The sequence below is a fragment of the Sminthopsis crassicaudata genome, chromosome 1, assembly GCF_048593235.1.
Source record: "Sminthopsis crassicaudata isolate SCR6 chromosome 1, ASM4859323v1, whole genome shotgun sequence".
Taxonomy (NCBI): domain Eukaryota; kingdom Metazoa; phylum Chordata; class Mammalia; order Dasyuromorphia; family Dasyuridae; genus Sminthopsis; species Sminthopsis crassicaudata.
This window is the reverse complement of record NC_133617.1, coordinates 160,115,425-160,142,828: the sequence shown is the minus strand read 5'-3', so window position 1 is coordinate 160,142,828 and position 27,404 is coordinate 160,115,425. Positions and strand designations below refer to the sequence as shown.

Sequence of the window (27,404 nt, the reverse complement as noted above, 5' to 3'; positions counted from 1 at the left end):
CAGCCCCACAAACTGATTCTTCCCAACAGAACTTGGCCCCGCCCACAAAGCCCCTTTTAGGTATAAAAGAGCCAAGCCGGAGGTCTCTCTTTGCAGGAGTCCTTCCCCCAACACATGGTATCCTTCCAGCCATGTGAGGATTCCTGCCTTCCCAGAGGCCACCTCTGGCCCTGGCGTCTTTCTAACTGAGCTTTACTTCCAAATTCCTACAATAAACCTTTTATTTATCAATCTAAGTTTTCGGGCCTGTAAATTCATTTACAGGGGACACTGAGCCTCATGGGATTATCTTACTATCTTTGCGCCGGCAAACAGGGTTCCCCTCTTTCTTTTCCCTCATCACTCTTTTTTTTCCATCCCTTCTACCAACATTACCTTATAGGATCACAGAAAATGACTCTAGATTTGGAGTTGGGAGGATCATCAGGGGCCTTCTGATCAAGTCCTATAACTTTATGGAGTAGGAACTCCATAACTCTAAAAACTCTAAACTCTAAAAATCCTTGAAAGAGAAAAATCTCCTCCAACCCAGCCCCAGTGAGAGACCGCCCCAGGGAATCAGATTAAAGTGGTTTATCTAGGTGGGGCTGGTTCAGTCCAGAGCTAAAGAATTCCAACCCTATTCAAATGAAGATCTTCTATTCAATTCAACTCAAGCTGTATCCATCCCCATCAAGAGTAACCTCCAGCTAGTAGCCAAGGCTTATAAAAGAGCCAAACTAAAGTCCTCTCTTTGCAGAGGTTCCAAACATGCCAGCTATGCCATGCTTACTATGCCAAGGGTCTCTGCCCGTTGGAATATTCTTTTCCAGTGTCACCCTCTCTTTACCCTTACCTTTTTTCCTAATGAGACTTTATGCCTCTCTGTGAGGATTTCTAACCTTACTTTCCAATCCTTATAATAAACCTCTTATCAATCTAAGTTTTTGGGTCTGTAAATTCCTTTACAGAGAATCTCTGCACCACCACCGCAGAAGGGAGTCCCCAAAACTCCCTACAGTTGCATCGAATCCCAAGGGGTTGCAAGGGAGCCAAAACTCTCCATTTGGTTCCCTGAACCCCGAATCTGCCACTAGACCTTATCATTTATTTCCCTGACCACCAGAAAACCTAATCTCATTTTGGTTCCCTAAATCTAGACCTTATCATCATCAGTTCTTTTGGGGTACTAAATATTCAGAGAAATTATACAAATATGAAACCCAACAATTATGATCTTCTGCAGAATGACTTTTGTTTTTCTAGAAATTAATTAATCTGAGAGATATTAGGATAATTTACAATCACCCTTCTTAATGCTATATATAACAACATCAACAATAACAATAATGAGGAAATGTTCAATAATAGAGAAGAAGCCCAAGGATCAGAAGACCAGAATTTCAATTCCTAGCTTTGCCTTTGATTCACTACATACCCTAAGGCAAATCACTTAGCTCAGTGGAGGCATGGCTTCTCCATGTTTGTAAAGGGGATGATAATACTGACTTGCTTGGCAAAATGCTTTGAGATCCTTAGATGAAAGGTACTAGGTAATGCAAAGTATTACATGGGACCCGCCTGGAATCTTAGGCAACAAAGTCTGTCTATTCCTTTGAGGCATTAGTCACTCCATTAAAGTTACAAATGTTTATTTTACTTTTATTACAACCATTAGGAATAAAACTGAGCACAACTTGAGCCTTGAAGGCTTTCCATTTAAGCAAAGTCATTTGAATTTTTGTAACTAGTGGGGCTTGGGTATACACATTAATATAAATTAAAAATCATAAAAAGGTGCAGCTAAAAAAAATTTGCCACCATTTAATGTAATCTTATGTAAAGCTTCAGAATTTAAGTTAGAAAGGGAAATAAAATCTTGAGAATGCTTTCTAGAGTGCCATGCCTTTTATTATTGTGAAAAGACTGCTAATAATACTTTTATTTACCAGAATAGAGAAAAATGATTTGGAAAAATATAGTATCATATTTAGAACAAACTTAAAAAAAAAAAACAAACAAAAATATAACTTTAAAAAATTCTCAATCTAAGTTCCAAAAATCACTGGATATATCAAGATATGTGAGCAAGCTTCAAAGATCAATCCTTGGCAATAATTATAATGGTAATGTAGTTGTCAATTAATGTAAAATGAGCTGGAGAAGAAAATGACAAACCATTCCACTATCTTTTCCAAGAAAACATCAAAGTGGTGTCACAAAGAAACAGATACAAATGAAACAACTGAACAATAACAGAAGTCAAATAAAATATGGATTCTCATGACTTCTTCACCTGGTCCATTAGGTCTCTCTCCAGTAAATTAGAATCTGATCACTGATCATTTGAAATCTTGAAATCTCACTGTATATCAGACTACCCTGTTCTTTGATAATAGAATTTTTAAAATGAGAACTTCTATGGACAGGTCATGGTATAAAACATGCTTCAGCCTAAGTACATCCACCATCATTCTCTCTTTTTCTTTGGAATAACTTGTTCTTCAGAGATGGTATTGTTCCATTATTCAGTGGTGACATTGAGTCAGGGGACCTGAGGTTGAAGAGTGCCTTAGACATCTCCTGTGTGATTATGGGCACATCCAAAATGTTCAAATGCTTCATCTTATCCGAGATTCCTAAAAACTGCATCAAAGTTCTGACACTATATTATGCCTACTTTTGAAAGACATTTGTAGATATGGACAGAGAATGTCATCAACAGGAGGCTTGTCATATATGATTAGCTCTCTGGCTATGATAATCCATGAACAAAGAGAAATTTTAAAGAGCCCTAAGTCTTCTAAGGTTACCTTCTTCATTTCCAAAAGAAGATGGAAGTTAGAGAACAGGGACACAACTTACTGAGAGTCAAATTTTTTTATATAATTTATAAACATAAATATACCTGTGAATAATCTAAATGTGAGGTCCTTGTGGACATGCTGTTAGAGAAACTGAATCAACCTTGAAACTCTCATAAATGAAACTGAAAGAGAAATAGAAATTTAGTTAAATGGAAAGATTAATCATAATCATTTTTTTGTGTCATGGACCCCTTTGGTATGAGAAAGCCATAGACATTTTCTTAGAATAGCATTTATTGACTATATTCATAATTGAAGGAAATGTTAAATTTCTGTTAGAATTAGTGAAAAGTTCAACGATCCATTGAAATCTACTATGGACATTTTGTGATTCCCAGAACCAATGTATTATGAAGTTTTAGCTGACATAAATCAATCAGCACTATGAGGAGACAAAAACAGACTAGAAATCATCTCAACCAGCAAATATTTGACCTACTAGCCAATTAGAAAGATATAGCAAGCAAAGGCAATAGTGATTTAGACTATAAATGCAGTTGTAAAATCTTGTGGAGGAGGATGGCAGAAGATTATGAGCAATATCACCTCATAAAACAGTGAGAAGCAGTAGAGCAGAGTGAAAAGGTTTACAGAAGCTTGCCAAGAGACTCAGATTATCCCGAGGACATTTAAGAATTAATCTGGAAAGAAAACAACAAATAGATTAAAACTGAGAAAATATTTGTAAAGATTTCATTATTAACCTCTTTTCTTCACCAATGACAGTGTGTTACCATCCTCTCACTTTCTTCTTATAGACATGGTAGATGATAGAGTAGAAATGGTATTAAAGTGGGAAAAGCAATTTGATTAGATCATGTACATTGAGAGGAGGTCTGTCTTGGGGGCAATATATTCCTGAGGGTATTTAAGCACTGATCTCAGAGAAAGGAAAATCCAAAACTTAGGAGGAAACAAAACAAAACAAAACAAAACAAAACAAAACAAAACAAAACAAAACAAAACAAAACAAAACAAAACACAGACAATATTAATCTCTCTCTCTCTCTCTCTCTCTCTCTCTCTCTCTCTCTCTCTCTCTCTCTCTCTCTCTCTCTCTCTCTCTCTCCCCTAAGGGCAATAAAGAGAAAACCACTGATCTATATGCCTCCAATCCATCATGATATAAATCTTCAGGGGAATAATACTGATGGTATGCTTAAAGAAAGTACAAAATAGATATAGATATATGGCCATACTGATGAGGTTTAGATTTGAGGTACTCAAATGAAAATGAGGTTTAGTGGCGGCACAAGCAGTTCCTGCAAAGGAATTTACAGACCCGAAAAACCTAGATTGATATGGGGTTTGGAAGTAAGGTTAAGATAATAGGTGAGGGTAAAGAGAGGAAGACACTGGAAACATTCCAGTGGGTAGAGAGTCTCTGGGGTGCCAGGTGGGGTATCAGGCATGATACCGCCATGTTTAGACCCTCTGCAAAGAGAGGGCTCCAGTCTGGCTCTTTTATAATAGGGGGCTTTGACTATAAGCTGAAGGGGGATTGTGGGTGGAATCCCAGGTTGGCTCCTGGCTGGGTTTCAGCCAGGGTTAGAATTTGAATTACATTCAATGGGTTTTGGGACTGAGCCTTCCCCCCCAGATAACAAAGATGAAACTGTTCTTGGGGTGGAATCCCCTCACTAAGGCAGAGTAAGGAAGTTTTCTCCTTTAAGGATTTTTGGGGTTCTCTCTTCATTCCCCCCTCAAGCAGTCAAAACTTAAATTCATTTAAAGGAAAAAGACTTGGGGCAGTGTCCCTTATTGAGGCAGAGTTGAAGGAGATTTTTTCCTTCAAGGATTTTCAGAGTTCTGTGGTCCCTTCTTCAATATATAATGATATATAATGATATATATATATATATATATATATATATATATATATATATATATATACACGGGGTAGACCTTTATAGTCATGTTAACTGAAAGGTGTAAATTATAACTGTATTTGATTTTATAAAGTAGTGTTATGTTAAAGATTTTCTTCTAACAAGCTATCTCCCATGCAAATACAAAATTTTCAAGATTTCTTGACAGATATAATAGAAATTATTTTGTTCAAAAACTTTTTGTTAATATCAAAAGAGGAGTAAAATAGAAAAGATGCCAAAGATGCTTGCCATTGTCATAGCATATGTCACCTTAAAGGAGGATTTCCCACAGGTGGTAAGGATCTCTAATTACTTTTTTTCAGAGAATGGCATTATGCTGATTGCATCTCAGAACACTGAAGAATCTCCTAAATGAGATCCATAATCACTAAGTATAATTTGTCCTGTTTACTTGGAGGAAACCTTCCCCCCCCAAAAAAAAAACAAACAAGTGAATAAGGAATGGCTCTTAACCATTAGCTTCTAACTATCAGAGAGATAGTTCTTATAAAGATTTTATCAAGACTAGAAAGTAGCCAGAGATCTATAGTTAATATCCTGATTACCTTTTAAAAATAAAATTATATATTCTATAATTCCCTTTTCCAGAAATTTAATAAATGATCTTTCAATGCTTTCAAAAAAGCTTTTTTTTTCTCTGTAAGCCTGCTCTGGCACCCTCCTGGATCACTGCCTTATTATGACCGAAGAGCTTGACGAAACTATGAACTATGGTTCCCCAAGTTTCCAAAGATATGAGTTAATATTGAGAATTTCTGACAACAGCTGATCTACTAGAAAAGGAAATGACAAATCATAGAATTTTTGTCAGTGTGCCAGGCACTGTGCCAAGCATTTTATAAATATTATTTCATTTGATCCTTACAACAACCCTGTAAGGCAAAAGTTTTGATTTTTACACATTTTTACAATTGAGGACACTGAGACAAACAGAGATTAAGGCAAAGTAGTAAGAGTCTGAAGCTGGATTTGAATTCAAGGCTTACAGACACCAGGTCTAGTACACTGGTAAATGTGTCACCACTTCTCAGATGAAGATAAAAATTGCAGATTGTCTTCATTTAGAATTTTCCATATAGGGGAAATAATTCCAAAGAGGGCTATATCTTGAAAAGAAAAGTTATATGCTGTCCATCTATAGTCATAAACAAATATATGTGACAGGTATTTTTCTGTGGTCGGACTGAGATTTTAACCTTGTCAAGAGAAATTACACTGAGCCATTTACTTGTAGAGCATTTGCATCAACATTTTATTAATAAGAAAATTCACTGGAAAATTTGTGCTCTGTATGGGAGAGATGGAATTTGATTAACTTGAAATGAACACATACAGAACACACGACTTTTTCTATTTTATTGAAATCCCTGTCTAACACTTCTTAACAGAGGAGAATTCTACATAAGGTGGGTCTCTCTTGAACCCTTTCCAAGCAACTGAATTACAAAAAGACTCCTTTATAATAAGGTGGTCTTAGCCATAAAGTTTTCCCATGGCCTGGATTCTGAGGCCAAGCTCCTAGAGAGGCTCCAGTTTATTTCCACTATATAGAAAGCAGGAATCTGCTCTATACATTTGATGTGAGGAATGGATAAGACAATATAGCAGTAAAGTTTCTGAAAGCAAAATATTCTTCATACATACTTATCCTGGTAACTAGATCTGCAGGAATTGTCCTCAGAGACAGCTTAAGTCTTCCAAGGAAGGCCAGCCTGAACGTTCAGCTGCTCTATCTTTGGGCCATTAATGCTGGTTGTTAGGTCAGGCTACATCCCTATACACCTACATCTGAAAAGTAACTATTTTTAAACAAAGAGTGGCATATTAAGTGTACCCCATGGATTTAGAGAATGTTCCCCATCCCAAAATAAATTTTGAAGCACAACAAGATAGTTAGAAATGGCCACATTGCTGACAACTCTGTTTTCTCCAATGATGCATTAAATAGAAAAAGATACAATGCACCTTTACACTTTCTTTTATGTTTCCCTTCTTTGTGTCAATCCAAGGGGGGAAGTAGTAAGTCTGTCAAAAGAATGGACAGAAATCCTTGGAGAACTAAAAACAACAATCTATTGTTTCTTGGCATGACATACCCTCCAAGTATTACTAGCCCATTTTTAAGTGGGAAAAAAAAAATAGAGTTGAGGATGTTGCCACCCATATATAATAATGGCATTAACTATTCTGACTTGCAATGTAAATTGAGCCATTATAGGATTTAAATGGTCCTCATTAAGTTTTATTAGTCTCAATTTTCCCTCCTTTTTCCCTCTAAAAAAAGAGGAGGGAGGAGGGAGGAAGGGAGTGGGGGAGGGAATAATCAAAATAAATTGCTTGCCCTCTCTACCAGTGGGGTGGGGAGGGACATAATAGGTAAAAAGGCAGGAGACAATCTGGAACTCAAAAATTTTTTAAATGATTGTTAATTTTTTTTAACATGTAATTGGGAAATATTTAACTAAATATAAATAAATATATTTTAAGAATATATAAGAGGGAGGAAATATTTTTTGTTTAGTTCTTCCTTTAAAAAAAAAGACAAAAAAGACAAAAACCTTGAAAATGTTCCAGACCAAATTCTGATAGGAAAAGACCAAAAAAAAAAAAGTCACAATGTGTCATTTTTTTTTTTCCCAGCCAGAACATCTTAACATGACAGAGAGATCTGTTGACATTGAAATGGAGGCCTGTCAAGAGCACAATGTGTTGACAATCCTAGCAGCAATTGTAGGACCTGGAACATCCCAACACTGAGGAAAGGAAAGGTAACCAAGACAATGCTCTATTTTGGACAAGAACTGGGGCAGTACCTTGAAGAAGCTCTAGAAGTAGGACCAAGTACCATCAAAGCTCTGGCCTTTATTAACCAGTTCTAAGTCACAAATCCAAGACAGAGAGCCCTAAAGTCAAATTCATAGTCCTAGCTAAGTACTAATCAGAAAACACAATGCAAAAAGTTAGCAGAATCTCAAAAACTAAAACTAAGATAAAGTCCAAAATCAAGAAGCAGACTAGACAAATGAGCAAACAAAGAAACAAACAAAAAAGAACCTGGCCATAAACAGTTAATAAGGTGAAAGGGATGGAGAAGACAAATACAAAAGATGATGACATATAAGTAACTAGAAGCAAAACCTCAAAGAAAAATACAGAATGGAATATGTTCAATGAAGCATTCCTAGAAGTGTTGAATTAAAATCTCAAGAAAAAGATAAAAATATTTTTAAAAATTTAAATAAGAGGAAATATGTTTGCATGACTATATATGTATAACCTATATCAAATTTCTTACCATCTCAGGGAGGAGAGAGTTAAAGGAAGAAAAGAGAAAATTTGGAATTCAATTTTTTTTTTTAAATGAATGTTATAAAAAATCTCCCCCTTGATGATATCAAGTATCTGCTTCAGTTTTCATTTAGGAAATGTTTACCTGTGCAAAAGAAATAGAAATGAGGTAATATTTGGAATTTACCATTAAAGCATATAATTTATATTCTTTAGTAATTAGCTTCATAGAACATTTTTCTTTTCTTTTTTTTATTTCTATGTAATATCTAAGGTGAAAATATATTGCCATTTGAATTCTTTAATAGCTGGATAATATTCACTATGTTTTGAACCTGATTTTTTTTTTTAATTTGAGAATAAAAGTTCTGCCTTATAAGAAAAAAAAAAGGAATGTTAAAATTTGCTTTTACATATAACTGGGAAGAAGAAAATACTTAAACTTTCTTAAAAAAAATAAGAGCAATAGAGGAAAAAAGGAAAAGATGGGGAAAGAAATGAAAGTTATTCATGAAAGTGTTATGCCACAGTTTTGTTTTATTGTCCAGATTCACTTTCCCTAATTACCCTGACTCAGTTTCCCTAATTGTTCTGCTTCAGTTTATAATTGTCTGTTTGGTCCTGTGAAACTTCTCCTCCCTCTTTATCACAATACTTGATAAGTATAAAAGATCTTATGTTTTAGAATATCAGAATGCCTCTCCACATCCCAACTATCAAAATGTCTGATACCGTCTTATCAAGATGCCTCTCCCCACGTCCCGGGTGCCTCCCCTTATTACGTCATCCCATCTCCAGAGGCTTGCCCCACCCTGTGGAGTCCCTTCCCGATCTCAGCACTTTTCTGACTCAGCCCCTGCCTCAGTATATCCCCTCAGTCTGAGCCACGTGTGTATATATATATATATATATATATATATGTGTCATTGAGAATGCTGATTGTTGGATTCTTGGAGAAGATAGTCTTAGAAGATAGTCTTATTCAGCCTTGGGACCAAACCATGGATCCATTTGATCCCAGGAAATCTCTCCCTTTGAATAAATTATTAAATACTTCTAGTCTCTGTCTTGCCCCAGTTTCTCCTGCATTACATTTTGGAGGCTTCCCACTAAGACATGAGAGAAAGAGCAGGATTAGAGAATAGAGACATTTGGGTCTCTGCCTTGGGCCTCAGGGCAGCTAAGGATCTGGGCTCTTTGCTAGGAGAGACTGGCCCTCTGGATTTTTTTTTTTTTCCCCAGAGTCTCCAGGAAAAGAGCAGTTTACAGCCACAACTATGCCTGAAGCCCAACAGTGGACACTCTATTTCTGCCATGGAAGAGTAAATCTGGATGTCTTAAGATCTCTTCTGTTTGTCTGTCCTATGATTCAGAGCTCTGCTAAATTAAGAATTTTCAGAATTGGTTATTTCCATGTTGCAACTGTACTTAACATAAAATTTGCTTGTGATAATTTATAAGTATTTTAAAACTGGCAATCAGGTTTTTCCTTAAAGTAGTTTAAATTCAGGCTGTGGCTTCGGTTGAGTTAGCCTACATAAGGCCTCTGGAGAACAAAAGGAGTTTATGCCAATTGTCTTGAACTCTGGCTAGAGAAAACATCTGATTAGGAATTTTAGGATGATTCTGAATTTGTGGGAAATAATTTTACTGTTTGCCTATGCAGGCTAGATTTAGTTATCTTTGAATGTGAGATCTTGTTGGAGTGAAGTTCTGTTAACTTACCTGAAAGGGGTCACATGCCTCTAATTAGGTAAAGAAGGGTCTGACTTTTCTAAAGGCTCCAACTCTGGCCAAAGTTGGAGCTTAGGAGAAGTCCATTGGGAATAATGGCCAGGTGGAATCCTCCCTCCCTCCCAACCCCACCCCCACCCCCCACTGCTTTCAGCTACTTTAAAGATTGGGTAGGAATCTTTTGCCTAAAGTCACTCCCACTGCTCTCTGCTACTTCAGTTATGGAGCACCTAGTTAGCCTAGGGTGCAGTTTAACTCCTCTTCCCTAATCCTACCTCTTTGGAGGTGGAGTGAGAGGAAGGGTGGCCACAAGGAATTCCCCTCCCCCACTAAATATGTTCCAGGAGAGGCTTGGCTTGCCAAAAGATTTCAAGAGATAGGCCTGCTTTTAAGTTAATTGATCTATAATTTGGTAGGGCTTTTCTAATGGTTTAAAGGACATTTTAAAGAATCTTTCAGATTCTTTTCTGTAGAATTAGGTATTCTGTATGTTTAATTATTTGTATCCTGAGGTTATGCCCATCAATTTAAAGGGCTTCTGAAAGTAATAGTTTTTCCTTGTTTTTTTGAAAAAGTTTCTGTTAAATATACAAGATAACTTATGAACTTACTGAAACCAATATATTACTGTTATCAATATATGGTTATGGTGTTTCTAAAAGTTTAACAGTTTTAAGAACCTCTTGGATTCTTTTACATGGTATTAGGATATTCTGTATAAAATATACATGAATATAGAATAAAACTATCTAAGTTTTAATTTATTGTATTGGCTCATCCTGAGGTCATTTAAAGAGCCTCTGAAAATAATATTTTTTGTCCTTTTGAAAATGTTTCTGTTATGGACAATATATAATTTGGGATATTTATCTATGTATTGGGTATTTTTAAAAGCAAAGATGTTAGATTCTTACTAAGTGCTAATGAGATAATGAAAAATTAGGTTCTTACTAAGTGCTAAGTCGGTACTTAACAATTCTCTAGTTCCGGCCTTTACTGGGAGTTTTACCCCTTTTAACTTCTGGGGAGGAGCTTAATGTTTAAAAGGAGCAAGTTCATTGGTAGAAATAATCTTCCCACAAGCCCTTGCGTTATCCCACTCCCATTCTCTGGAAGGATAAAAGAGAGCAGCACTCTGGGAGGAGGAGGAGTCTACTCTAGGTCAGAGTTGGGATGTCTCTCTACAGGAAGAAGAGTCTGGCCGAGAGATTGAGTTGAGACAGCAGATTGCCTCCCAGAGAGCCATCGGCAGTCTCTGGAGACAACAGAACTTTACACGCATACATATTAATACTTATGTAATGATCATTATTTCATCTTTCTTTCTAAAACAAATGTATATACAATTTACTTTATAAACCACAATTTAATTAAATTCCTGATAAGACTTTGAATTAGCAGGCTATAGAAGTATGCTTTAAGAATATTCTTAAATTTACATGATTTATTAATAATAAGAGCATTCATTGGGCTATTTTTCTCTTTGCAAAGTTCATTTTAAACAAGTTTTGTTTTATAGATGAGGAAACCGATTCAGAGAAGTTGTGACTTGACCAGGGTCAGCTAGGAAGTGTTAAGTGTCTGAGACCAGATTTGAACTCGGGTCCTTCCTTAGGCTTATAATTAATGCTATTTTGGAGTTTTAAAGCTCCATCCTCTGACAGTTAGTGGGACAATTAACTGAAGTAAAAATGAATTAAAGCTATTTTATCTTGTTTTGCTGAAAGTTAAGTTTTAACTGCTTATGTTATAGTTATATCCCTGCATTTTTTCCACCTGTAACTAATTTCTATAATCGGAGCAATGGTCAATAAGAAACTCTTAATGCAATTCAATTATGTCATACCTTGCTATTTCCAATCTGGTTATATGTTATACCTTGCTGTTTCCAACCTGGTTATAGGTAATCATTACATCCTAAACACTTGGGCAAATAAGTATTTGATTTGATCATCTATCTGTTACTGGATATTGTGTCTGGATAGTCAAGTTTTTGTTTTTTTAAGGTTTCTAACTAATTAAAGGACAAAAGCCTAACTGCCATTTTATCTGTTGGAAAGTTGCTGGCCAATTCATACTGGCCTCTTTGTATCAGTCTGTTCTAACCTTCATTTGTTAGATTTGTATTTTTGTTCTAGATTTTGGTCAACTTACAGGTATTGACTTGCTTCTGAGACTTGGATCAGCCCATCTGAAGCTTTGGTAGACAGCAGCAGGACTACACCCATCCCCTCCCTGGACTGAGCATCTGGGACTATCCTCAGCATAAAGCAGCTTTTGAGAGACCACTTCTCCTGATGTAACATAGGGGAGTAGGAAAGTGGCTGAATTGTTGTTAAAATTTTAACTATATTACTGTGTTAAAGATTTGTTAATTAACTATTGCTGCATTTTTGAGGGATTCTTAGGAAACTTACTGTACTAGTCTGTTATGTATAGGAATTGTGATTCACTCTTGGGATTTATATATGGAATGATTATTATATAGAATGATTATTTGATAATTCCTCTCCATGAGAAAAAAAGAAAAAAAAGGGAAAAAAAGGAGGAAGAAACTGGTTAGGAAATTGGGAAAACTGATGCATTTTTCTTAGGCACTTCTGCCCTGTCCCCTATCTTATTAGTTCAGATTGAGTTGGAAATTATTTAAATAGTCCTTTTCGTTTTTACTCCTTGCTTAAAATTTATTGGACTATGATTTGGTAGTTATGTTTTAACTTTGAAATCCCTTATTCTGCTGGAATTGCCCTGGCAGACTCAGTTTTTTGGGGTTATTTTGTAGAAACAACCAGAAATCAGACATCTGTCTGGGAACTGGCAATCTCTCTGATCTGTTTCTTTACCCCTGTTACCCAGTTCCTTAATTAGTATTTCAGCATTCTCAAAGGACCTTGCAATATCAGGCCTCTAATAGTTCGGGGTTGCCTACCTTGGTCTAACTGCATAATCTGCTCAGAATCTTAGTAGCAGCTCCTATTCTATCAAGAGGGCACAGATGGAGCTCCTCCAGGTCCCACTTTTTCCCCCTTTAGAGTTCCTGACATACTTGGAGGACCCCTTTTAGAATCAGATAGCATCTTATCAAGATGCCTCTCCCAATCTCTGGGATCCCCCCCCATTATGTCATCCCATCTCCGGTGGCTTACCTCACCCTGTCGGAGTTCCATTCCCACTCTCAGCATCCTTATGCCCCTGCCTCAGTCTACCCCTAAGTCTGAGCCACATGTATAATATGTCATTGAGAACTCACATTGTTTGCTGGATTCTTGAAGATAATAGTCTTCTTCAGCCCTGGGACCAAACCATGGATCCATTTGGTCTCAGTAAATCTCTGCCTTTTAAATAAATTATTAAATTGTACTCTAATCTCTATCTTGCCTCAGTTTCTCTGGAATTACAAAAGTTATGAAAAGAAAAGTAATAGCTTGGTAAAAAAGCTAAAAACAACTCCTTAAACATGAAATTGACCAAACCTCAAACACAGGACTTAATAGGAAAATAAGAGGGAAAGGGATTAAAAATGATGACAAAAAAAGAAAAAGAGGAAATTTTGTCTAAAGGAGGCAGTAATCAAAAACAAAATAAATTCAAAGAGGGATAAAGGTAAAAAAGAAAAAGATAAGTATAATAGGATAGAATGGAGGGAAATATAAAGTAAACAATCTTAACTGTAAATTTCAATGGGATGAAATTATCCCAAAAAACAGAAGAGGATATTTCTTAGAAAAGATATATCACCAAAATGTTGTTTACAAGAAAGGCACTTGAAATAGGATGACATAAACAGAATTAAAATAAGAATCTATTTAAAAGCAGAATCTATTCAGCTCCAGCTGAAGTGAAAAAGTCGAGAAGTAGTAATCATGATCTCAGACAAAACAAATGTAAAATAGATTTAATTTAAAAAGATAAACTTGTAAACGATATTTTAGTGAAAGTTAACTTTGACAATGAATCAATATCAATACTGAAAAAATCACATGTTAAATAAATTTATAAAGGAAAGTTAAATGAATTAAAGAATTACAGATAAAAAAATGACAGTAAGTGGGGGACTTGCATTTACCTCTGTCAGATCTAATTAAATCTAATCATAAAGTAAACAAGAAAGAAGTTAAGGAGATAAATAGAATTCTAAAAAAGTTAGACGTTATAGACCTCTAGAGAATATTGAATAGGAATAGAAAAGAATATATTGATTTATTAGCTGTGAGTTACAGTGTCAAAAATCTCACAAATGCAAGAAAAACAAATATTCAGTGACCATAATGTAATAAAAATTACATTCTATAATGGAAATCTGAAGCATAGACTAAAAACATCTGGAAGCAAAATAATTTAATCCTAAAGAATGAGTGAATGAAAAAAAACAAACATGCAAACAATTAACAATTTCATAAAAAAATCATGAAAATGAGACTATTCCTGGAATATAGTCAAAGGAATATTTAGGAGGGAAATTATATCTCTCTTCTTTGTGATTTGAGTGCCTGCTCTTTCACTATTTCTCTTAATTTTTTTTTTCTCAATAGTACTTTATTTTTTTCAAATATATGTAAAGATAATTTTCAACATTTATTTTTGGAAAACTTTGTGTTCCAAATTTTTCTCCTCCTTTCCTCTCCTCTCCCTTCCCAACAAAGCAAGTAATCTCATATAGGTTAAATATGTGCTATCCTTTGAAACATGGACATTATGACCTCAAAAACTTATATCAGTAAGAAAGGGGGGCAAAAGCAATCAATAAAATGAGCATGCAAATAAAAATATTAGAAAATCAACAAAAAATTTAAACACAAAAATAAAAATATAGAAAATCAAAGGAGAGATTAACAAAACTTTAAAGTTAAAAAAACCAAAACAATTGAACTAATCAATATACTAGAATCTGTGCTGGAAACACCATACAAAGAAACAGTCCCTTCCCTAAAGAAGTTTACATTCTTTTTTTCTTTTCTTTTCTTTTTTTTTTTTTTAAATTATAACTTTTTATTAACAGAACATATGCCTGGGTAATTTTTTTTACAACATTATCCCCTGCATTCACTTCTGTTCTGAATTTTCCCTTCCCTCCCTCCAACCCCCTCCCCTAGATGGTAGGCAGTCTTATACATGTTAAATGTGTTATAGTATATCCTAGATACAATATATGTGTGCAGAACCGAACAGGAGAATTGGATTCAGAAGGTAAAAATAACCTGGGAAGAAAAACAAAAATGCTAGTAGTCCACATTCATTTCCCAGTGTTCCTTCTCTGGGTGTAGTTGATTCTGTCCATCATTGATCAATTAGACCTAATTTGGATCTTCTCATTGCTGAGGATATCCACTTCCATTAGAATTGATCCTCATACAGTATTATTGTTGAAGTGTACAATGATCTTCTGGTTCTGCTCATTTCACTCAGCACCAGTTGATGTAAGTCTCTCCAAGCCTCTCTGTATTCATCCTGCTGGTCATTTCTTACAGAACAATAATATTCCATAACCTTCATATACCACAATTTACCCAACCATTCTCCAATTGATGGACATCCACTCAGTTTCCAGTTTCTGGCCACTACTAAAAGGGCTGCCACAAACATTTTGGCACATACAAGTCCTTTTCCCTTCTTTAAGATCTCTTTGGGATATAAGCCCAGTAGTAATACTGCTGGGTCAAAGGGTCTGCACAGTTTGATAACTTTTTGGGCATAGTTCCAAATTGCTCTCCAGAATGGTTAGATTCGTTCACAACTCCACCAACAATGTATCAGTGTCCCAGTTTTCCCGCATCCCCTCCAACATTAGTCATTATCTTTTCCTGTCATCTTAGCCAATCTGAAAGGTGTGTAGTGGTATGGCAGAGTTGTCTTAATTTGCATTTCTCTTTTCAGTAGTTCATATGGAAGTAACATCATCCAACTACACATTAAGCCCTCAATGACTCAAGACGCCCTAAATGACTTCCCTATCTAAAGTTACATTCAAATACTTCAAGTTCTCCTACTGAAAGAATTTATGAAAAGACTTCTCTGACATAGAAAATTGTGTCTAGAAAGATTAGATTAGTAAGGATCCCACTGCAGTACTTAACTAGGACATGGGTCATAGTGTTGAAGCCCACTAGACTTCTAACATTCCATGGTACACTAGACCATGGATAATTAAGCAAGCAGGTAACTCATTAGCAATCATTTTAATAGCTGACTCATTTGGCTTCCCTCTGCAATGATGCTTTGACTTCAAAAGGGCTTTAGGAGATAACTAAGTACAATGGGACTGTCAGCTTCCCTTGACTAAAGACAAAGGAATTTAAGCTGCCTGGGCCAGTTCCTTAAATTTGCTATCTTAGGTTTTTGGAAGATAAGAATCAAATGAAATCTATCCATGTTAAGCCTGTATTTTATTATTACTATTTACTTTCTGAGTACATCAGTTAACTGAACATATTCTTCCTAGACAATAGGGCTAGGACTTTGGAAATCTGGCTAAAAGATTCTCTGAAAAGACTTTCTCTGTGACTCAAATTATAATTCACTTAAAAGGAGTTAAAAGAACTATTTTTTTAAATAAGCACTTGGTCTCATAGGAGAGAATAAGTACTAAAACTACTGATTCTTATATGTCTAAGTTATGAAAACTTATGATAGATGAATAGGAAGTGGAATATTTAATCTGAAGAAGATAGGACTCCAAAGTAAGGGGAGAGGAAACAATAGGTATTTTCAACCATCTTAAGGGCTATCAGCCAGAAGAGCAATTAGGCTTGTTCTTCTTGGTTCTGTCTGCTTCCAAAGGCAAGAACTAGGAGCAATAGGTGGGGGTGGAAAAGAGGCAAATCCACCTTATGTCAGGAAAAACTTCCTCACAACTGGAGTCATCCAAAAGCTAAATATATTGCCTTGAAAGGTAGTTAGGTCCTTCTTTGAAATGGTGTTCAAGTAAAGGTTATATGAAAACTCATTAAGTATGCTGTATTACAGATTAATTTTTAGGTCCAGGTTGAACTAATAGGCCACTGAGGTCCCTTTCAATTATGAAAATCTGTGGGTTTTTTGAAGAATTAATACTTCAAATACAATCACAAGGCCAAATAAAATAAGACTGTCAAGCCAGTCAAATATAATGTAAGAACTGGAACTAGAATTAAAACATATTTTAAAAATATATGAAATAATGGAAAAAGTGACCAATACAGAATATATAATAGAAAACTTCAAAGAAAAAAAAAAAAAGCAAAGGAAGCAACCACAAACAGAATTAATGATAGAAAGATAAGCAATATGTAAGCAATGATGGAAAGGTTATACCTAAGTAATAACAGAAAATCTCAAATAATACATAAAAACAACTAGAAATGGAATTTAGTATAGTAGAAAATGAAATTGAACACCAAACAGAACTGAAATTAAAGACTTAATAAAAAAAATCCAAGTATCCAAAGAGTAATTAAATTTTGGGGAGATAGGAAGTAGTTTGGGAATCATTAGGAAGATTGCTCTGACTTTTTGAAAGAATTTAAATAAACTCATAACTGCTATTTTATACAAACATTTCAGGTAGAAAATGGTCAAAACTTGGTGAAAATTTTATCTTCTGGAATTCAAATGTAATGTCGAATGAAAGGTAAATACTATTATATAGAGCAAGGTTAGAAGAAATATGATCAAGATGAGCAAATTAACCATTAAGAAATATGATCAGTTTCTAAAGAGCTTCAGATTATACAAACCCCATGCTCTTCATGTGGAAATTGTGCTTCTCCTTTTCAGTCAAAATATGTGATATAAATTATTAAATTTCATTCTGTGAATCAAAAGATGGAATAGGTATTGGAAGAACAGGTATCTAAAATAAATGTGTAGACCATATGTTGGAGGGAGAAATGAAGTTACAATAAAGAAAGCTATATAATACTCCCCAAATTTGCTATTGCTTATCTGTGAAATTTATTTGTATATATTCCTTAATGATGGAAAGGTAAGCTGACTATAATTTGATGTAAAAGTTAAGTAAATTTCTTTCAAGACAAAAAGGAGAGAGAGAAAAAAAAAAAAAAAGCCAAATCTCTAAGTTATTCAGCTCTTTTGTTCTAGGGTAACAAAGCTATAACTTAAAAAAAAAAACAAATAACGAAAACACCTCACCAGTCATAAAAAGTGCATGCTTCAGAATGCCTTATACAGAGGCAATAAATGTATGGCTATGAATGTGTAGACATCCTCTAAAGTTTTAACAAGTTAACTATAAGCACACAGTGTATACTTTGAAAATTCAACCATATGGAAAAATACTTATGACTTTGAGCAAAGATATCCAAATTAATAGATTTCATTCCACTTAAGAATTCAACATGCAATAAAAGGAGTAGGTAAGAGATTAATAGTGATGCTTTAATTTCAAGTTGTTCCTACAATGTGAAGTCAAATTACTGAAAGAAAAAGTAACTAAATATTTTACCTGGCTTTAAGGGATTGCTGGAGGAGTTGTTAAATTTAAATATTGATGTCATCTTTCTTTTTTAAGGAACTTTAATAATTATTTTAAAATGAGGCTTAAATCTATAGTTCAGAGAACAGGTTTTCAAAGGCTTTCTCAAGGATGCCTATAAGTTAGTGTGTATTTGCAAGATTGCACATGCAAACTAATTTGACTAGTGGAAGCCACAATTGACCTTTTTGCTCCCAAAGAGCTAGGAATAATTAGCTACAGCTATGATTGGCCAATTTGGGGCACAATTAGTTTGCATAGATACTATTAGCAAATACCATTAGAGCCACAATTTTCTGGACCACAATACTAGTTACAATAAAATTTTATCATCTCCAAAGTCTAGAAGAGGTTTCAAACATAAATAGGTGCAAACTGGTGAAGCAAACAGTGACATATGTTAAAGTTACCTAACTGCTAAGTAAACTGCCAAGAGTATTATTAATGCAAAGTATCTGTTCCAAACAAAAGGGTCTAATCCATCAAACTTTTCTACTGAAAGTATCCCCACACCCTAGTCCTTCAATTACTGCAGCTAGATGATAAAGTAATCAGTACAGCAGATCATCACATCAATCAGGAGAGATGGGATCTGATTTCAAGATCAAATTGGCTTTAAAAAGCCATTAATTATCCCAGCTTAAGACAGCTGATGTGAAAGGTGAAGAAACACAGAAGATAAAAATGTAAATGTTACAGAATCCATAGACAGGATTAAACTTTCCTTTCCTTTTTTTTTTTTTTTTTTTTTTTTTTTTTTTTTTTAAATGCTGAGAAATAATGCACTTTGCAAAGAGCTGAAACTTTTAAGGCCTGGGAAAAAGTAACAAATAACAGATCAAAACTGTAGAAGAAAGGTCATTTACATTGAGAATAAATAGGAATAGATAGCAAAACTTACCTTTTTAATAGGACGATTTGCCTTCTGGAAAAAGATTTTTATTTTAATCAGAAGAAGAAATAAATTAACCTTTATTTGTATTATCCAAAGAGGGATAGAAAGGCCTCAAGCTGATTCTACTAGAGAGCAGTCAAACCATTTCAAGAGTGTCTGGGCCAATGGTCTGTGAGAATAAAATATTTCATTATAGTACATGATTTCTCTCAAAGGCAGCTCTTTGTAAAAGGTGCTTTTAAAAAATAAATATGGTAAAAATAGGACTTGGAGGAAGAAGAGCAATTTTGATTTTGACTTGTCCCTTTAAATGTTCGAATAAGTCTGCATGAAATCTTGTGTGTGGGGATTAAAAAAAGGAAGAGACTATCAGAACTTGAATGCTCAACCTTTTGTAGTAAAAATACTCACTATAACCATATAAATGACACAGTGTTTATAAAATTTGACTGATTAATACTAAAGGATACAAGTGAAATCCCCAACAAATTGTTAGAAAAATAGACTGTTAAATTGCAGTCATGTACATTTCTCTTTTTCAGTAAAGTCTTCATCAGAATTAAGGAAAGTCAAGTGCATCCAAGAGTATAGAAATTGAGTCCTAATACCATGAAATTGTCTTTTGATAGAAAAAAATCAGTAATTTGTGATTTTTTTTCCCCTAGAAGCAGATATTTACATTTCCACTCAACTTCCTTTAGATTCCCATCCTGTGCCAGTGTAACATATTATAAAAATAATGCCAAAAGATCTAGATATGAAAGTGATTTTTCTCAGGATTTGATTTTTAGGATTCCCAGGGATCTTCTACTTCTCTGTAATCCTCATAAGATGGTCTGATGACACCAAACACCAATGGGAGTGACTGAAGGGTGGAGTAGAAACTTCCACCTTAATGGGCTTAATTAGTATCAATTAGGGCTTTAATGGCATTTCCACAAAGTTACACAACACATCTCCATGGGCACCATACAGTTTGAACAAGCAACCCCCTTTGTCTACTGAACAAATATATATTTATTTGCCAATGATGCTTCATAAAATCTGAAATGTTTTTTCTAGCTTTGGTACCCCATATTCGATCTTAGGTGATTTATGCATTTAATGCTTATCTCTAAGCAAAACATATTAAAAATGTGTGCCTCTTAAAAAAAAAAAATAATTACCTAAGGATTAAAACACCATATATGTCTTGTGGAAATTCAGTGTATAAATGTTCTCACTGTATCCTAAAGATCTGAAATTCTTCTTTGAGAAGGCAGATCCCATTATACTGCTCCCCAAATCACAAAGAACTGGCCCAAAGACAAGTCTGCTGGTCTTTCACTTTTTGCTTAGATTCTTTTAAATAGTATAAAGGGATCTCCAGAAACATTTTACAATACAAATCTGAAATATAACACAGGGCAAAGTAAACGGGGGGAAGTGATAGAAAGAGGAAGGGAAAAAAAAAATTCATGGCAATATAGGAGTAGTGTGTCTTATTAAAAGATAGCAAATTTGTCTTTATCTTTTTGGTTTTAAAAAATTAGAAAATGATAAAAAGTTGTTGTTTTTTTTCCTCCTAATAATGGAGGATATGCATATTCCCCCCCTTGGTTTGAAATCCTTGAGGTTCTATTTCTGAAGTTACTTGGATCTCTCATGAGCAGTTCAAAAATCATTGCTACCTTTCATCAATAGGCAAGAGAGATTTAATTCATTTAGTATTCTTTAGGTATTTTAAAATACTGCATCATATAATATATCTGTAGATTTACAATATTATGTTCAGTGAAAAATTATTTAAACCAACTCACATAAAAATTTAATCAGGAAATATACATATTTACATACCACAGAACTTTTAATAAACTGAGAAAATATATGTGAATAGTCTTGCAAAGAATAGTAATGCCATCATTAAAAGACTACTCCCTTATGACAAAATGGAAAAGATATCATCATCATCATCATCATCATCATCATCATCATCATCATCATCATCATCATCAATTTTATAGGACGTTTCTGTGGGAAATCTTTCCAGGTGTTTATAGTATATACTTTTGTGGCACATAGGCAATGAGAATACCTATGAGAGAGACAATTATAATACTAATGCTTCTAGGGCAATGAGAAAGATACTCACATAATTCTACAGTATGGCTTTCATTTTATGTCATGAGTAATATATTTAGTTGTCTTTTCCTTTTTATTTTAAGGTGTTTTTTTTTTTTACTGACCCACCACAGAAAGTAAAGCTGCTCTTTTCTAAGTATGAGAGGATATTTGTTGCAAAGAATAAACAGGCTTCCTTTTAAAAGTGATTACTCGAAGTTTTATTGGTATTTCTCTTTTTCCTTTTTGTTCTTGTTTTTGGAGTGAGTGTGTGTGTGTGTGTGTGTGTGTGTGTGTGTGTGTGTGTGTGTGAATAAGAACTGGGATTGCTAAGGGCAACTAACTCATCACTATTAAACTGACAGATATGGCACAAGTGCTTAAGTTAACAAGTTTTAAAGCTCGCCATTACATGGATAAAATTCTAACTGCCTCTTTACCAAAATAGGCCTCCCAGTGACTAGAATCTTTGGTTCTCTTCATTTTTACAGCCCATGAAATCTGAGGACAGCGAAAACAGGAAGATATTTCCATATTCATAGAAAATGGAAAGAGCTGACTCATCATTTCTACAGACAGATCATCCCTTCCAAGATTACTTTGTTCATTTTCCTAGAGGTTGACTATTCAGCATAACCTACTTGATTTCTGATGTTTGTCTTAGCTAATGTTCAGTAATTGCTGCTATTCAGTTGTTTTCCAGTCATGTCTGATTCTTTATTAACATCATTTTAGGTTTTGCTTGCAACTGATTTGACATTTCCTTGCCCATCTCATTTTATAGATAAAGAAACTGAGGCAAACAGGATTAAGTGATTTGCTCAATATCACACAGCTAGTCATATTTGAGACCAGATTTGGACTCAGGAAGAATAATCTTCTTGACTTCAGATTCAGCGATCTATTTTATCACTTAGCAGTCACTTATTTCTTACTACTTACATGTCTTTTCATCAGTACTTTGCAGAAATCTAAAAATTCCCCAGATCACAGAATCTAAAACAGTGTTTCTTTAAAGGCAGATGCCTGTCCTAAATTTGTCAAATGTTTAAAATGTATGTGAAAAACACATTTCCTAGTCATCAAGTGACTAAAAATTGGGACTCTATGCCTAACATGCAGCTCTGGGTACCTAGCTCTGTGTTTATAGAATAGGATATAGAGTTTCTTCCTAGTAATGGAAGTCCAAAGAAGATGAACTTCTAGGCACATGTCCTGTTTTTTTTTTTTTTTTTAATAACAGCTTTTAATTTATCAAAATATATGCAAAGACAGTTTTCAATTTTCCCCTCATGCAAAACTTTGTGTTCCATATTTTTCTCCCTCCTTCCCCTATTCAGCAAGTAATTCCATATTGTTTAAATGTGTGAAATTCTTCTAACCATATTTCCACATTTATCATGCTGCATAAGAAAAATCAGATCAAAAAGGAAAAAAAATGAGATAAAAAAACCAAGAAAGCAAAGAACAACAACAATAAAAAAGTGAAAATACTGATGTAGTGATTCCCATTCAGACCCCATAATCCTCGCTCTAGATGCAGATGGCTCTCTCCATCCCCACAAGTCTATTGGGATTGGCCTGACTCACCTCATTGTTGAAAAAAGCCATGTCCATCACAGTTTGATTTCAGTCTCCTGCTATTTTTTACTAGGATGACTATCATCTTGGTCAAGCTATATTTTTGCCCCTGTCATGCTCAAAGTTGGATCTTTCTGGTCTAAGGAAGTTACAAATGACAATATTTTATGAAAAGAATCTGAAGTTATTTGACTCTCTCTTGAACAATTCAAAAATAATTGTTACCTTTCATCAGGAGAGATTTAATTCACTTAGCATTCTTTGGGTATTTTAAAATACTGCCTCATGCAATTTATCTGTAGGTTTAATTCACATTGGGGGAGGGATCAGATGTACAAGATGCAATATTGTGTTCAGTGAAAAATTATTCAATCCAACTCACATAAAAATCTAATCTGGAAACTACACACATGTCAAATAGCTGGATTTAAATATAATCAATAATAATCTTAATGGCATCAGAGGAAATGAGGAATAGGAAGATATGTGTTCATATCTCTGCAATTTTGTTTTACCAGATATTGCTAAGCAAGTACTGTAATGTTAGATAGGCAACTTGGCTCCTTGAATACCAATAAAAATATAATGTACAAATACTGAAATGATTACTTAGAAAAAAAATTCTAAAGTGAAATGATTCAAAATGGGTTTATGCTACAATAGGACAGAGGAACTATTGATTTTTTTTCTTATCAAGTATAAATATTATTTGAAAATTAACATCTAATAAAACTCTTTTTCCAGCAATTTACATAAGGGCAAAAAAGGAGCAGAGAGGCTTAATAACAATTTGAAAGTGTAAACTACATATGTTGATTCACCTGAATCAGCAACAGGAAATGACTTTGCTATGTAAATTGTCTCAAAATATTTACAGGGCAGATCTTAATCATTAAACCTCACTTTTTTTTTTCTTCCCCAACAAGTTGTTATTATACCCTCTTTACAGATGGGTAAGTTAAGAGTTGGCAATATGCCCAAAGCTTAGAAATAAAACACAAAGTTGGGAATATCTACATCTACAATCAAACACACACACATACACAGACACACACACACACATGAGAGGTTTCAAAATTTCATCATGGAAAATTATGAACAGATATGTATGAAACTGTGGCTTAAGATATTATTAACAAGATAATTTTGCATATGTGTAAACTTAAGGGATTAGTATAAATTAAAAGCACATATGCAAATAAAAAAAATTCTATTGTTTACTGAGGCTGTGTTTGAAGATTTTTATTTTTCTAATGGTGTTAAGGATTTGTTGGAACATGTGTTTAAAACAGCAACACTTTTCTCATCATTATCCTTACAGTAGCTGCTGATTGTCACTTTGACAACATTCATTTTTGGTCATGCAGCTCTAAGAAACTGTTTTAACAAACTTAGAAATGTCAAGAATAACTGATTTTTTTTTTTTAAACTACATAAAAATATCTGACCTTGTAATGATACCTCTCCAAGGGTTAAAGACTGTCTCTGTGAGTATAACTGCTTATAAGGCATAGTGAAACAAATGCAGGGCTCATCTTCTCCACTATTAAGATCTGAATTTGAATCACTGCTCCTTAATTTAATCACTGAGAAAGTCACTTTCAAACATTTTGAGTTTCCTCTCCAAAAAATAAGGATTATAAAATTTGTCCTATCTACTCAGAACTGTTGCCAGACATAAAAAAAAGAAGATGGATATGAAAGTGGTTTTTTTGGACATCATCTACATGTGTAATTTTTTGGATACCAGCTGAGTCCCAAACATTTTAGAAGTTAAGTGTTTTATAGAGCAAATCAGGCCTATAATTCCAAGGAGAATGACTTGATATTTGGACATGTGTCATTCTAACTAACATCTAAAAATTTCATGTTTTTCTAAAACATCAGAGTCCCTTACTTTTGTTAAGATGATCTGAAAATGGGGGCTGTAAGTATTTTCACTACTGGGTTTGTCATATAAAGACACTGTATCTAAGAATTATGAAAAATGCCCACTCTGGAGAAGTGAGTTTTAACTAACTGCAATTTTTGAAGACTTTGTGCTAAATATTTGGGAAAACATTTGTGCTGGAATCTTTAGGCTGGGATCTGAGCTCCACCCACTAGCAGCACTGACCTGATTGCATAATCAGTGCAGGAGGCTCTTCAGGGGCAAAATCATGTAGCAGCAGTCAGTGACAGGAACAATATTAATGATTCTAGACTCATCCTTTTCCTTGCTCTGATATCTCTCATATCCTACTAAATGCCTTTTAACTTTGGCTTAAACTATGGAAATGGGAATAAAAAAGGACTTTCACAATGTACAAGAGGAAGCAGAAATGACTACACCGCCCCTCCCCCCCAAACACACACACACACACACACACACACACACACACACACACACACACACACACACACACAGGCACGCAAAATTTTGTTTTGTTCTGATAATATTTTCTGTGGCAGCCAGGTGTAAAGTGAATAGAATGCAAGCCTTGGAGTCAGGAGAGCCTTTGTTCAAACCTAGCCTCAGATCACACTAGTTGTATGATCTTGGGAAAGTTACTTAACCCTGTTTGCCTCAGTTTCCTCATCTTTAATATTAACTAGAGAAGAATTGGCAAACTATTCCAATATCTTTGCCAAGAAAACCCCAAATGGGATCATGAAGAGTCAACATGGCTAACTCACTAAATAACAACAGAGATAGTATACTCATAAAGATAAATGACATTTTTTCAAACTATATCTAAATTTCCTTAAAAATAAAAAAGAAAAAAAAGAAAAAAAAAGAAATATGTTCTCTATAATTACTAAGAAAAACAACTGAATACTTAATTCAAATTTATATCCATGACTTAACTCTTTTCCAAAATTTTAATATATTCTGGTACCAGCTTTTTACATAAACAACATTTCTCTAAATAAAAATAACAGAAAAAATAGCTTCTGACTACAAATAAAGAGAAAACGGTTTCTGTTTCAATCACATCAGTGAAAAAGGAAGCCATATCCGGTTTCCTAGAGAGGAATTATTAAAGACAGAAATAGTCCAATGAGCACAGGAAATCTATGAGCACCTAAATGAGGACAGTAATCTCTAAGGGAGCATACAAAATTACAAACATACTCATTCATGTTTTGCTATATAAATGTAGTACTTATTAAAAAGTAAGAAATTGGGGCAGCTAGGTGGCGCAGTGGATAGAGCACCAGCCTTGAATTCAGGAGGACTTGAGTTCAAATCTGGTCTCAGACACTTAACACTTCCTAGCTGTGTGACCCTGAGCAAGTCACTTAACCCTGGCCTCCAAAAATAAATAAATAAATAAAAATAAAAAGTAAGAAATTAAGAAATAAAGTTGCAATTACTTATTTGAAGAAACTTCCACATACTGACATATATTTGGGGTTGATTACAGATTCAAATGATAACAATCCAAAGTTGCTTTGAAAGTGATGCAAAAATTAAATACAAAAAATCACATTAAAAAAAATAGAAACAAGAGCAAAATCAGAATCATAGTAAGATGTCCTAAAAGACAAAACATATAGTTTTGACTATTAACATTGAATAGCTTTCACAAAAATAAAATGAATAAAGACATAGCAAAAAGAAAAGCTATATAGATCTTTATGCTAAATATTGCTCCTGAGTCTATCATCCAAGATACATTAGCAAATTGATAAAAATGTTTCAAGATAATTACAAACTAGAAAAGATCACAACGAAACATATGACAAATTACTAATAATAAGAAAAATGCAAATTCAAACAAGTCTGAGATTTCACTTTGCAAAATACAAATGAACAAAAATGGCATAAACAAAAGAAAACAAAATCAGAATGGTATAAAAAGGCTTTTGGGAATAGGATCACTAGCACATGATTGGTGCACTTGTGAATTAATCCAACACTTCTGGAAGTGAACTTGAATTTTTTTCTACCCCCTTATATCATCATAGTATTTCAAGCATCCCTTCCCTTCCCCAAGAACTTTCTAGAAAGGGGGGAAAAAAGTCATCATAACTGATGGATACATTGGAAAAAGTCTGAAGGTTGGATATGTTTTTTCACATCTCTTTATTTGCATTCCACTTGATCTTTGTAATTTTAATATATGTATACTTTTGATATTTTCTTGTGGAGCTGTTCTTTCTACTTATATATAATTACTATGTATATTGTTTTATATAAACTCTGTTTATTTCAGTTTGATATTGATCCTTGATATTAATATTGATGTCTCCAAACTTCTCTATATTCATCACACATAATTTCTTTCTTTGAGGTAAAGGGAGAGGCAATTGGAGTTGTGACTTGCTGAGAGTCACAAAGCTAGTAAGTACCTAAGACCAAATTTGAACTCAGGTTTTCCTGACTTCAGAGACAATGCTCTATCAACTGCCACATATATATCATTTCTTACAGCACAGCAATATTTTATTATATTCATGTCTGAGGCCAAATTTCTTATTTTATTGCTATCGCTAGCTTTTTCAGAACTTTATCAAATAATGGTGGTCATCCTTGCTTTATTTTTGCTGGAAAGGGGCCTAGTGAATCCCTATTGTATATAATGCTTGCTTTTGATTTTAGACAGATACTTTTT

General features: G+C 34.2%; 1 protein-coding gene across 1 annotated transcript in view; it reads right to left on the bottom strand.

Moving 5' to 3' along the window:
- The window catches only part of GMDS (GDP-mannose 4,6-dehydratase), a 751,186-nt gene that overhangs the window by 356,174 nt on the left and 367,608 nt on the right, over positions 1-27,404 (bottom strand). The gene's annotated exons all lie outside the window — the stretch shown is intronic.